General features: G+C 44.7%; 2 protein-coding genes across 3 annotated transcripts in view; one reads left to right on the forward strand and one right to left on the reverse strand.

The window, feature by feature from the left end:
* LOC135397303 (neuroglobin-like) overlaps positions 1-14,669 on the reverse strand; it is a 156,399-nt gene that overhangs the window by 64,840 nt on the left and 76,890 nt on the right. Inside the window, exon 1 of one of the 2 annotated variants that reach the window (XM_064628784.1) lies at positions 11,860-12,229. The exons of the other annotated variant lie outside the window; for it this stretch is intronic. The gene's annotated coding sequence lies outside the window, so the exon portion shown is untranslated. Of the gene's footprint in view, positions 1-11,859; positions 12,230-14,669 lie in introns of those variants that run through there. 2 annotated transcript variants of the gene reach the window in all.
* Positions 1-14,669, forward strand: part of LOC135397305 (uncharacterized) — a 56,857-nt gene that overhangs the window by 5,107 nt on the left and 37,081 nt on the right. The window lies entirely within an intron of this gene.

Here is a 14,669-nt window from a genome sequence, read left to right on the forward strand (position 1 = left end):
ACATGATGATAATCTTGTGTTTATAGTCCCATGTTTGTAAACAAACATTTCACACAAACAAACTTATTAACAACTTATTCTTCTTGTGAGGCGTTACTGTGTTACTCTATTTTTATTATACGGTTGCAACTAATTCCTGAGAATATCTGCCCGACTGCAATTACCACACTATGTATGAATTTAGTGGACCCGTCACTGGCATCAGCTAAGGGACCACAGAGTTTTTTTGGCAATTGTCAATTGCAATATGGTGAACTAAAAAGAAAGAAAGAAAACCTAAACCACAACTCTATTGGCTCTGCTCCCGAGTGCACCTGAATCTAACGCTGCATGGTATTCCTCAGGATCTCCTCAGTTGCTTTGTTGCGACAAACACGGTATCTCTGATGAAAGATGAAAGTCACTGAAAAGGTTAGCCAGCTGTAGGCATCGAACCCACATCTTCTGGATTGCCGGTCCAGGGCTCTACCAATTGAGCTAAGCTAACACGCCTCTCCAGCGACTTTCGGGGTGCGTCATCTGAAGGGACGACAAACCAGCCACTCACTCTCACTCACCCTCCTTTCACTCTTACATATTTGCTCACTCATACACACATTCATACGACGGAAATCGACGCAAGCGGCACCTGTTGAACAAGAGATAAACTGATGTTCTGAGGCTGGAACAACATAGAGGGGACAGATACAAACAAAGCCTCAAATTGCCTAAGAAATCAACGGTGAATCGTCGATTTCGTCGTTGATTTCTTAGGCAATTTGAGGCTTTGTTTGTATCTGTCCCCTCTATGTTGTTCCAGCCTCAGAACATCAGTTTATCTCACGGTATCTCTCCCTGTGTCCATGTAGTAATAACATCGCTATCTTGTTTGCCTTTCTGACCTGTGTGAGTTCATTTACATCCCCTCTTTCTTTTCTTTTCTTTTCTTTTTTTATCTATCCCGTCTCTGTTTCGTGCTTGCGAGTACAAGAAGCCAGCGTCCGCATTATCGAGGCTAATCACTCCATTACGTTCCTTGGCACATCCCTTCCAAATCAATCGTCTTCCAGCGTGTGCTTCCGGACGCCGCAGGCCCTACTCTGTTGCCTCAACGGAAAACAACGTAGAAACAATGATACACGTAAAACAAACACGGAGAGACCAAGCAAGGACTGTACACTCGTCTTTTGACGCCGTCTTCACTTCTTCTAGAGCCAATATTTACTTTAGCTGTCGACCCAAATATCTAGTGTTGATATCATCTTTTGAGCGGGCCCCTAAGTCTTGTTCCTTCCGCTAGACGTCGCTCGATGAGCCACTTTTCTCAACCCTCTTACTTCGTAAGCGGCGCTTAACTGCATTGTTTTTGTGTGTTCTCACTACAGTTATATTAGTTTATACTTATCTACATTTTTGTCTAACTTCGGTCCACGCTATCCTTCTGTGATTTATGCGCCGAAATAGCGTATTGCCAACGTGTTTATGTTGTCGACTCTCATCTTTATGGTGTAACGTTATTATAATGGACCAACACTAAGGTCAACACACTTGAGATGCGTATGTAAGGCCACTTTGCTGTGGAACTCTGGTTATCTTTGTAGCAAAATTGGTCGGGTGCCGAATTCAATTGATCTATATTTAAAAAAAATACTTATCAACTTATCAGGTTTTTAATAGAGTAGGTCCTGGCTACGCCTGCTTGCATTTCCTGGAGAGAAGAAAAGACGTACCTTCTACACACGCCATCGTGTAGTCAACGCTTTTCCTTGACATAATATTCTATTTTGTGACACACACACACACACACACATACATATTGGATGGTGATGGGGTGGGCGATTCACCGCCGCCGTGTGAGAAAGGAATAGAGCGTGCTTTTTTCTGTCCACTCACTCGTAGGTGACCATTGCACACGACGACGTATACGCATGCGCACATCCGATGCCCCTTATTTGCATGCCACGTGCAACTGACAGAGCAGAGGGAAACAGTTGGTTATTATTCCCGTAGAGGCACGAGAGAGACTTCGTCGGTGCAAGCTATTAAACTTCATTACCCTCAACAGAGAGTTTTAGAGTCGTCTACGATCAGTGGCGGCCCCAATGAAGCTGGGTGTCGTTACTCGTGCCCAGAACCCAATACGCGTTTTCAGTTTGCCAGTAAAATGCAACGTGGAAACTTTGATATCGAACTTTGAGTACTTTCACATAATGTGCTATAGTCCTTACCTGGTACAATAATTATTTTACCTGCGTCAAAAGACCGCCGCAGAACCTTCCGCCCTCCAGAAAAGTGCACCAGAATACAAGACGCGCTATAGGCATGTTTTCCGCATATATTTTTGCATATCACCGGGTTTGACTGCACCTATGGCTATCACGGGGAAACATCCCACGTCATCATCACTTCTCCATCATTTATTGTTGTTGTTTTTGATGGTGCGTCCTATGGTGAGAGAGAAGTTGCTCCATGTAATCGAGTGTACAACAGTGCACATGATCCCAGTGTCATTCATGTAAGCTATAGAACATTAGATGAACACATATTGTCGTGGCTTTTTTTTTTTTTTCTCTCTCTCACATCACATCACATATTTCATATTCGAAATATATGCCGAGGTGTTCATAAACCCGTGACAATTTCCTCGCGTCATCTAATAAACGGGACCTGCCTCGGTGGACCAGTTGATCGAAAAGACTAATTGAACTGGCGGCATGATACAAGTTTGCCTAGTGGCTACAGGTACGTTGTCCTTCTCGCGAAGGAAGTTAAGGTTAAGTACGGGGTACCGCGTCCTGAGATTTGAGCGCACGTTAAAGACCCCTTACGTGGACACAGTGGTTATTCGATCGTCAATGTAACAGCAACAACAAATACACTGATGATGATGAATATTTCCGAACGTCACGGCAAATTACATGGAACGAAAACGAATCGCGTACAGAAATGGAAAACACTAAATGCAATGAAGTAAACGTCACATCTTTAAAAGTCTTTACCATATCACATCACAGGAGCGAAATGAAACTGAGAGGAGGATAGAGAAAATAATTTTAACGTCTTTCCTGTCCTTCTTACACGGTACTGTGAACTTCTCAAAGAAGCGCATGAAACCGGCGATGAGTAACAGGAGACTGTTTTTCAAAGGCGGGTTATGAGGGCGAGGTGAAGGATGAATGCTTAGATATGTTAGGGAGCGCCTAATTAAGTCTCCTAATGAAGGTCGTTAAAGCGACGCTCGCCTTCATTACGACCGAGTTCCGTGCACTCGTAAAAACTTTTACTGTCCGACGTCTCTCTCACCTGACGCTTTCATGCGTTGCAGATCCGGTATCTGAGATAGAATACCCGCAAAAAATGCGGTGTGGCGAAGTGGATACAGGATCCGCTCGTTTGTTACACCTTCGAGGTCGCGCGAATATGACGCGCAGGCTGCAGGAGCACTTGCATACGCCTCAATTAGGCGTGGCTCGTAGCAGTCATGGCAAAGCGCGAAGATAGATCGTAAAGGTGGCTTTGCCCCACGCATTACATATGTGTGGGGAAGGAAGAAAATTCATTTGCATCCCACGCGTTGTAATCTGTGCAGGAACGGCGCAACCCCCTTTCATCGCGGCAAGTATATCCGCCAGTCGCCGCCACAGGTAGAGGTCACGTGGTTTCAAGGACCAATAGGAATGGACAGGCCTCCTCTGACGGAGCAGTGGCGTCACTAGGGGGGATGCCAGGGACGCGATCCTCACCGACTGACGCGACGGAAGGGGGTGACGCGCCGCACTATTACCGGCGCTTGCTCTTTTTCTTTGCGACGCGATTGCGCTAAAAACAGCATGACGAGCTCTTTGCAAGCGCGTGATTTTTTTTTTTTCTGCTTGTGGTATGATATTGTTATTTATCGTGCATCGCCCGGTATGGAAAGGTATCTATTCTTGGGGGAGGGGAAGTGACGCACAGAGCTCGCGCATCGGGTGAAGGGTACTCTAGTGACGTCACTGCGTCAGGGCTTTACGCGTCAACCGCGACACTTAGAAAAGTAACTCTCGTTTTTTTTTTTCGTTTTTTTTTTTAATACTCATCGTGCAAAGCAGAACACATAACAACGCGTGACAAGCCTCCCTTGCAAGCTCTATCTCATTCAGTCTCGAAGACACTTTCTCAACCTTCCGTCATATAGTCTTCCCTCGAAGAAACGAAGAAACAGCATTTTTTGACAGGCGTCATAACGAAGCTGGAAAGATCCCACAAATCGTAAGGACACCCAAACCGGCTGCTCCCGTTTCATCACCGCGCCTTCTTCTGAGTCACTTGGGGACGCAAATAGAGACAGAGTCAATATAGACGCCGACTCTTCCGCTACGCGCACCATCGTTCCGTCGTGAAATATGTCAGCCGACATTTTCTCTCTCTCTCTTTTTTCGCACTCGCAAAAGGGGGGCGTCCTGCCAAAAACGTCAGCGACGTTTGTCCATGAATTTCGTCCATCTAACACTTCTAGGGGGGATTCCCCTTCAGCAGTTCATAGAATATGGAAGAAATATTATGCACTCAGAAGTATTTGTACTATAGGGTTACAAGTCGTATTATAGCTGGTATTTGATGCACATGGAACACGTAGGTGTACGTGGAAGTATACATATATGTAGTACAACGAGTATTATAAGTGTACGAAGTACGAGCGTCGCCAAAGTTATGATATGTTGCAGCCGATTTAGTTGCAATAAAAGACAGTGAACAACCACCCCCTTCATGCACCGACCTTTCTTTTCCCTTTCAAGTCACTCTGGTCCTTTCCACAACATACCACACTTGGCAAGCTTCAGTAGTGACTCTCCTCTAGTCATCCTGGCGATGAGCCTCCCCAATAATCATCATTAAAACAAAGTTGTTGTTGTTTGTTCACTCGGACTTCTTGAGACTTCGTCTGTGCTTGTGCGTTTTTCGTCGTCTGCCTAATCTCGGTTTCTTTTTTATTTTTCTTTATTTTTTTTTCATCATGCATTCTAGTCACCCGCTCGCTTGCTTCCTAGCCATTCTTTCAGTATCTAATAATAATTGGGTGTTTACGTCGCGAGACAACTGAGATCATGAGCGACGCCACAGCGGTCGGTCTGTGGATTGCTTTTGCCCACCTGAGGGTTCTTTAACGTGCGATGAAAGCTCATCACACGGCACCCCGTATTTAACGTCCCTCGCGGAAGACGGCGTGTCTAAGCAACTTGTACCCTGCCACCAAGTTGCTGGCGTCCTCGGCCGGGTTCGAACCCGCGATCTCGGGATCAGAAGGCGAACACGCTACCGACTGAGCCACCGAGGCCTCTTTCAGTATCACTCGGTAACTTGTGTCCCTTGTCGGACGTCTTCTAAAGTTGCGTGGTCGAACCCGACCGAGGACGGCAGCAACTTTGCGGCATGTGGGGGAAGGGGACCCTCGATACGACGTGCTGTGTGCTGAGATTTGGGGCACTCGTTAAAGCACCTTCAGGTGGGCAACATTCATCCCCGTACCGTACACTGTGACATCACCCATGATCATATTTGATTCGTGCCTTAGGACAGCGAATTATTAATGCCGTAAAAACTGTACGTGTAACTCTACTCCAAGTTATCTATACTAGAGAGGGAACCGGAGGAAAAGAGGAGACAAAATTATAAAGTATAAAAAGGAGACGTTTTATAATTGTTGGGTGCTTTATTTCTTGTAATGTCCGCAACAGGAATTCGTAACGACACAGTATTGTAGACCGTTTCCCTTCCAGAACGTTCCCAAGAATAATTTTAAATAATAAGTTGCAAGAATAAAATTACCCAAGTTACCCAAGAATAAAATTATTCTTGGGAACGTTCTGGAAGGGAAACGGTCTACAATACTGTGTCGTTACGAATTCCTGTTGGGGACATTACAAGAAATAAAGCACCCAGCAACTACGAAACGTTTTGCTGGAACGCCATAGCTTAACGAGGAAAGCTGCTTTTATCACCTTAGATGCCTGCACGTCCGATGTCTGCACCTCATCTCATCGTCATGCATGTAGCTGTTGCTGTTGTTCCGACGTCTGCACGCTTTCAGGCTGGAGCCCGGATCGACATTATAAGGAAAAAGTAATCATACATTTCACGGAGCTACAAAGGCCACAAATCCTGGAAACACCGCTTCCCTTGTTACAGCAACCCACAGCGCCGATTGCGCCAATGAAGCTCCTACATATGACGTCACGCGCAGCCTTTGAGCCACGTGACATGGGAAACCATGGGGATGCGTCACATGCGTCATACTATGCATGACTATGCATACTATGCATGAGGCAGCAGCGTGTGTTTTTACAATTTCCTGTCGTAATTAGACACATACCGCAAGGCCCCCCTACTATGACTCTGGTGCGGCAATATGTTTTCCAATGTCACGTGTCGTTTTCAATGGTTGCATCCAAAGTGCGATGTTGCGGTATTCGAAACTGTTTCGGTGCAGTGCAGCGTGGTGTACGTTCACTTTTTCCTTTTCACGGTTTATTTACATAATTTTCAAGTAATATGTAGATATCTTCGCCGGACGCTTGACAGGATGTTTTCGAAATGCGTGTTTCGCAACACGAAATGCTGTAAGGATGTTTACTTTTGATGTATATTAAATATCCTCACAGACGAATATAATGTGTTGTCACGAAATCCCTGTTTTGACATGATGCGGTCACTCGGTATGGGTTGCTTGCGTAGTTTCAGCCGTCGATTGATACAGGGGCGCGTTGCTGGCATCGCCTGAAGATCGCAGCATCGTAACGCCGTCCGTGCTCGTGTCGTCGTCGGTTTCTCGAATAGCGACGGCTTTCACGAACAACAAGGCGGCGATGATGTTCATACTGATGATGAGGCTGTTTGGGGATGATTACGATGTCGATGTTGGTGGTATTGGTAAGGATAATAGTGCCGCTTTCTTTTATTTGTTGGCACTATTTTTGCTTCCAATATACGTGTACTAAAATTGGAATGATACTGTTTTTGCTGCGCAAACTAGTCTTGTCATTCATAACGCGACCAGCGTAGCAAAGTAACAAGTAAGCAAGTGTAGCAAAGAACTAGCTGCACCAAGTGAACATTAAACGACCAGTAAACGCAAAACAGCCAATGTTTGAAATACCCAAGTTCTTTTTTTCTTTTTTTAGGTATGAATGGGGTTAGAACAATGTGACCTAGCAATGGTGTGGTTGAAGGCATTGGTTCAGAAATTGTGCCTCACTGTGACATAACTGAAGTGAAAACATATGTAACAAGAAAGCTGCGGTACCACTGGACGTGCAGCGTCATCATCGTTTACGAAGTTTTCGCGCAACAAATGTTTCTCTTTTTTTTTTTTTCAGTAACCATGCATCAACTTCGAATGCTCACGAAATTATAACATGCATGCACCTATGACGTGAGTTAGCAACATGCACAGCGACGCAAACACTCCAGACAATAAGGAATCCCATACCATAACCTTCTCACCGAATCCCCCACTGAGACACTGCGCATTTAGAACACATTCACGAGGACGACTCCCACCATAAGCAACGACACTTTATCTTATCACTCACGCAAGGTTGGACCCCGAAGGATACCACGTTATTATTTACACGCAGGAGCCCCACTAGGGTGCGTCAGTATTAATGGGATCAGAAAAGTTGCACACAGTGTTGCCTTCCCAATAAGGGCGGACCCAGGTGGTAAATGAATAAGTTCTCGCGGGTGGTATTACATGATCCCTAATGTAAGCTGAGCCTATAAAACAAAGCCGCTTTGCCTACAACTCGCATACACTTGGCTTGTGCAATGGCTATTTAGAGATCATTGGATGCAATTTATGGATGCCTCGGCGGACGAAATCAAGGTCGCTCCGATCGTTTCCCGTATTAAATGAAGGGGTCACGTGACCAAGGGTTGGGGAGTTTTGGAGAACGCTGAAAGTTCGTTTAGGAACTGCGACCAATTTCGTGTACGGCTCCTCTTTTTCTCTTTCTTTCTGTTATTTCTTTGCTGGAAATACCAAGCCGCCGTAGCGCAGGCTAGCCTTTCTCTCCTTTTTTTTAATATAAACATATATCCCCCCTCCCCTGATGTATCACTTCCTAAACGTAGATAAGGGGAAAGAGTAAAAAAAAAGGATTATATATAAAAATATCCACTTAGGTGCCTAAGCTCCACAGAAGCTCCGACAACATCAAAGCTTACGTCAATGGTCTCATTTATTACTCGTTTACCGTTACTTTTACAGTCTTTCCAATAACTGCTGTCAATTCACAATAGCGGGAGCGCATCGCACAATAGGCTTGAATTCCTTCCGCCACTATTGTTATGTAAACAGCTGTGGCAGCCAATCAAATTTTGCATAAGCGCCTACTTCATCCCTGATACACAAAAGGTCCAATATATAGTATGAGGGAGGTTTAAAGAGAGAAAAAAAAAACCTTATTTGCGCTCCGATGCGGGTTGGTTGATGCGCCAGAAACGGCCCCCTAGCATGCTAACCAAGTTGCTTTTTTTTCTTTTCTTTTTTTTTGTGCACTTAACTTGTTGTCTACTTAACTGACGAACTTCTGGTGGCGCACTGATGGCGCATTTCTGCATTTAAAGGCTACAGAAAAATTGTGGCAGCTATATTCGGCGTAAAAATAAATAAAAAATCAATAGAGCGACGAAAACATCGGTTTCCTTGCATTAGAATAGGGCAACATGGCGGTCTCGGGTGAGTTGTGTGCAGGTATACTGCTAGGGGCACTACCGATGAGCATCCATGTGGGACATATTTTCGATTTCTGCACCGATAGCACCCCTAGCTGTACCTGAATACAACTCTCTTGAGTCCGCCATGTTGCCCTACTCTAATGCACGGAAGCCGATGTTTCCGTCGCTCTGTTTATTTTATACGCCGAGTATGGCTTCCACGATTTTTCTGTAGATTTCGCATGTAGATTTCGGTGCATAAATACGCCGTCGTGCGCCATCGGAAGTTCGTCAGTTAAGTAGATAACGAGTTACGGGCACATATGCCCCTTAGGTTTACCTGCACACACCCTGTATATCTCGATTACAGAATCTCGTTGATATGTTACGAGAATAGAGGTCAGACCTGTTGCAATTACACCGTATTTTTAATAAAATATAATGAGGCATTAAAATATTATTTTTACTTTCTCCACCGCAGCGGGGCGAAAATTCGTTTCGAACGTCGTCCTGTTTCATTATTCCGTTCAAAACTGGTTTAAAAAAAGAAAGCAGAAACAGAGGAAGGTATTCAAATGAGCCCATTGTTTATCCAGCGATACCACGTTGTCTGGAATGTGGCGTGTTGTTTTGGGACCGCGGTTTGTGTCTCGTTGGACTGTCGTCTGCGTAAATTAGTTTTCTTGCTCGCTGGTCCGAGAGTGCATGCGTAAAATTGAACGGGCGGCTCTTGATTTCTTCCGAGTCTTTATTTTGCTCTTGTTTGCAACGTGTGAGTGTGAGCGGAACTTGAATGTTTCGGGGCGAGGTGCGGCACTGTGTCGTTGTTGCTCGAATACAGTCTTGGACTGATTAATTGTTTAGAGAGTATATTATGAACGCAGACACAGGCGAACGTGTTGCTGGTTTGAAGACTGGATGTTCTTCGGAAGAAGAGTATTACTTATGTAAAAGATGATTTTTGTAAAAATATATAAAAACGATACTGGTGGCTGAGTGCCCTTTACATCAATGATCAGTTTAACGAAACTATGATTAGTTTATTACTACTAGATATTTGTCAAGAATATTTCGAATACACTAAATGTGCGAGAGATTATATCGTGCCGTAGCAATTTGACCTACCAAATGAACTGAAATGTTTAAGGTCAATACCCAAGGTGAATTCAAAAATGGCTGTTAGGTAGTCTGTAAAGCTCCATCCTCTCCTGTACTACGTAATGTATTATATGTATAAAATATTGTTAGTGATTTCTCCACGAAATCTGTAGAAGGTACCCTGCGGAAAATTGAGATAGTTTCAGGATGTTTATTTAATTCCACGAATTCCCGGAAACACTAAGACTTATGCCATTGTCTGGAACCTACAAACAAGTCACGTGGCTTAAGCAGGAATTTTTTTTCTCTTTTTTTTTATAATGAGTATAAGATGAGTTATGAGTTAAGCCCATAGGGTGTCATAAATAAATAAAACAAATAAATAAGCTGAAGAATAAAAATTATTATTCCCTAGCTTATAGCTACTACAAATGGAAAGAAAATAAAGTACAACGAGATTCGTGGTTTGGCGACTAAATTGCAGTATTAAGTACATTCAACGCCATTGGAGAGGCAGAAAAACGTTTTCCTTTTTCGAACTGTCACAGATTTTGAATTGTGACAGCGCATTGCTGTCCGCAAAGTATGTGTCAATTCAGCTTTAATAGAAACTCCGCAAATTTCCGCAAATCGTTCTCCCGCAGTGAACAGGAATTAACGGTAGTTCTTAGCAGTAGACGATTATTCTGCTTTCCTTCGGAATATGAAGCCTTCTAAATAATTCCTGGTAGACTAAGCTTCCTACGAAAGCGTACACAAATGCACATATACTGGGAGTATATGCACGTATATACGGGACCCATTCCTTCATTCCCTGCTTCACCTCCATCATGAGGGTAGAGTATCGCCCCCCGGCGATGAAACTCCCCACCCATTATCCCGAAATAAAGCTGTTTTTACTCGGACTAACACTAGTTCTGGCTTAGCTTCTGTACGTACGCCCCTCACTTTGCGCGTGTGTTATTTTTAGACGGACATGTGTCAAACACATAGCACGCCGTAGCTTTCCTGTGTCTTGTCACCCATGACGTCACTGCGACACCTGTGGTGACACTCGACGAGGCAACCTGTTAACAATTGTTCCATTGTACCCTTTGCCGTCACGTCTGTTGGCTAATGAGAGGGGGATCAGTGTGTTAATCGTCCATCGAAATTCCTATAGGAGCCATTTTCCTACATTATTAATGCGCTCTTCAAAAAAGAAACACGTCTTAAAGGAGCAGCGAAGCCACCTCCATTTTATCGTTTTTGGCTGCGGTGGATCGTGGAAGACATAACATTGGCGCCTGCGCAAGATGAACTGTCGTCACGAATGAGTGATGGAGAAATGGGGCCTCACGGCTGCTCGCTCCGCTCATGCTACGTCACACTGATCTGGATAGGTCACGCTAAGAGATCGGGCCGTACCTCCAAGCGAAAGTTAATTGCCTATACATTTGTGATGACGCCTCGAGTCAATTATTATCAGTATTAACAACGGGTGAACGATAGCCAAATGCAAAAAAATACAGATACAGGTCAGGAAAATTGTGCCAATAGCACGACGCCAAGTGGTGAATTATAGGCGATAAAAGATAACTTTAGGGAATCCTCCAAAATTATTTTTTTCTTTCAGGGGTTACGTGTCTTGTGCCATAGCCCGTTTGCTACCGGATCGGTGTAGTCCAGGGGAACCGGGTTCACATCCTGTTGGGTGACGTAGAATATAACTAAGATGTCCCTCATCCACTTTCACTCAACGTTTCAAAGCGTACAGGTGCGCAAGGCTAACGAAACGAATAAGAGTGAAGGCAATCGAAAAATGCTCCTAGTCGCGTTGAGCTATCTGGCCATGTATTTATTCGGTTAGAACATGATGCTGTTAACGAGCATGCCATCCATTATGTCTAAGATAATGGCGGCGCTACCATCTGTTGTGATTGTCGCGGCTGTTATCAAGGGTGCTATGAAATTGCGCAAAGACGATTATATAATTTATAACAGGATGATATTATTCCGCGAAATAGTGTGACGCTTCAAACGCACCACCGTTGACATTTCCTTTAACGTGCCTGATCAATGCCTCGAGACAGAACGAATCTAACTTACTTTCTCTGTTGCTTCGTCCAAATGCGTTCCAAATACCCGCTAAACAGCGTCCCGACCTGCTTCTTTTCACGCAGCAACAACAGTGGCACTTCCCCGTCGTCACTTTCAGTTCACTTCAAGAGATAGCGGACGACACGAAGACACACATCATCCACAATCACTGCACTACGTCGTGGATATCCTCACACGTTGGCATCATCTTTTCGAACACGTCCGACTCGGGACGTTGGGAGGTAGATGCACGGAACCAAACGGAAGTGGGAGGCAGGGAGACGTTGTAACGCGCAAGCACGTGAGGCGAGCTTTGCACGAGCGCGCGCGCTACCTCCTAACTGAAAACTGAGCTTCCAAAGTGCGCTGAAGTACGCGATCGAGCCAGCGCCAAGCGCGCCACGCCGTTGCGGACGGAGGAAGACATTGCGAGAGGAAAGGGGAAAGGTGGGAGACGCTGTCGTCATTTCCGGTATCGAGTCGCTGGTGGGTTGCAGATTTTTGGAAACTTGTCCAAGTGTGCGAGACACGTCTTTGTCTGGAGATTTCCCACGTCCAACTCATTAGCTCGTTGTCTGCTGTCTCCTGACGGTCGCATATGGTCAACCCCACCTATAGATACAGAAAGCCTGCGCGCTCGTCGACGTGACGTAACAGTTAAGAGTCGGCAAATCAGGACCGTGTTTTCAACGGCGGCAGCCAACCACGAAGGTGTTTTCAGCGGTCGTGGTCGTGAAGACGAGCCAGCGTCGTCCGCGAGTTGTGATTGAACCGTCCCCGCGTACTATAATTGGGAAAACTTGGAAGTAAAGCGCAAAAAGGTTCAATGTTTCTCAAAACTGGTTTTCTGGAAAGCACTTGCACCTTTTGTCTAAACATTTAGGTCTGCAGCTTCCAGGTGAGCTCCAGTCCTTTGCGGGTTCTCGAATTCGCAGAACGGTGAGGAAGAGGAGGCAATGCGCAGGCTTTCTGTAGCTCACCATACTTTCTGTATCTAGGTGGCGTTGATATGGTGCTCTGGCGCGTTTGTCGTCTGCTATGGTACAGAAGGAAAATGACGCTTCCTCTTTTTTCTTTTTTTTTTGTCTTTTTGTATATATCGAGTGACGTTGGTTAAAAATAAAAGAAGAAATGACAGATGTTGATGTTGACGAAAAAAATTACTATGAGTGTGCTTCCGCTCCAGTTGATGCAATACCACGGGAGCCGGCAAAGTTAGCGGAATTGATAATGGAGGTTGCGCAACGTCATGTCGGGAGGGTGAAGAGGGTTTGATTGCTACAGCAGCGCTTTGCGCAGGCAGGGCTATTATTCCACTGCATGGTTTCGCAGAATGGTTGACACCAGTGCACAAGCCAGCTGTGTCCAACACTAGAACGCCTAATGGGAACGAAGGGGGCAACGAAAAAGTTATATTTCGTTAGAGCATTACATGAGAGAGTTACATGAGCAATCAGTACGCGGTATACTGCACTTCAAATCGTCGTCGACTTAGTAATTGAAGTATTTGTAATGCGGAGATACCATTACTACACGGCGGATTGAAATTGTAAAATTATGCTTCAATTTTAATGCGATGCCGCGATCTAAGATTGAAGCCCAGGAACGGTTTCTGTAATTCATTCTTGCCACACGCGACCCAGCTACATTTTAAATTGGTAGCGGAAAATTGGAGAGATACGGGATCCGTGGTGTAGTTCTGTCGTTTTTCAGGTCGTATCTGTCCTCACGACAACAGTATGTTTCAATAAATACTGACTGTTCTGCCAGGCTTGATGTGGCGACTGGTGTTCCGCAAGGTAGTATCCTGGGGCCACTGTTATTCTCATTGTAACCGTATCAGCAGATAACAAATTCCTCATTTATGCTGAAGACATTACCCTTTTTGTTTCTGGTGCCGATGTGAAGCAAGTCGTTGACAAAGCGAATATTGCTGTAGATGAGATAAGGCTTTGGGCCAGTGTTAATGGCTCAGTAGTAAACGTAACTAAGACGAAGGCGGTTTTATACAGATCAAAAAATAAACCTGTTTTCTGCCCTGTCGATATATTTCTTGGGGATCATCGCATTGGGGTTGTGAAGTCAATCAAAGTACTAGGAGTACATTTTTCAGAAAATTTGTCCTGGGACTATCATACATCTTATGTTGGAGCAAACATTTCTAAACCCATTGGGCTCATGAATCGGCTCCGCGTTGCTCTGCCAAAAAGGATTAAGTTGATCATTTACAATTCATTGATACTTTTCGTACTGCGTTTTGGCCTGTTGGTTCGGGGTACGGGAACCCAGGTTTCCATTAACAGTTTGTTCATAGCACAAAAGCGCGCTGTTAGAATTATAGCTCATGTACCTTTCGACAGTCACACTGACGAACTGTTCATTACACTTGACATCGTCAAGGCAACAAACCTATAGCTATTTTTTGTTAAAAACCTACGTAACTGCTGTTAAGCAAAATAATACCATTTCTCTTTCGCTTTTTTCGCTTCATTCTTTCACCGAGCGTACGCGCCACACTGCAAGCTGGAAGATTCCTAAGTTGAGGACTGATTACGGACGCCAGTCGCTAACCTATAGCCTTCCACATATACTAAACAGGTTTTCCGCGCTGAATTTGCACGTTAATGATGTGTCATTGTCCTTCCTAAGGACACTAGGCATACGTGGTGCATTGTGTGGCTGATTATGCTGAATTGTTGTCTCCTATGTGCAGTGCCTGCGTTTCCTGTATATGTTCCTTTATATGTATTCTCTTTGGTTAGATTTCTGAAATAACTATCAGTGTTGAGTGACAAAGGGTCGTGCCCCAGTCAAGCAGC

This window comes from Ornithodoros turicata, chromosome 6 (assembly GCF_037126465.1).
Source record: "Ornithodoros turicata isolate Travis chromosome 6, ASM3712646v1, whole genome shotgun sequence".
Taxonomy (NCBI): Eukaryota; Metazoa; Arthropoda; class Arachnida; order Ixodida; family Argasidae; genus Ornithodoros; species Ornithodoros turicata.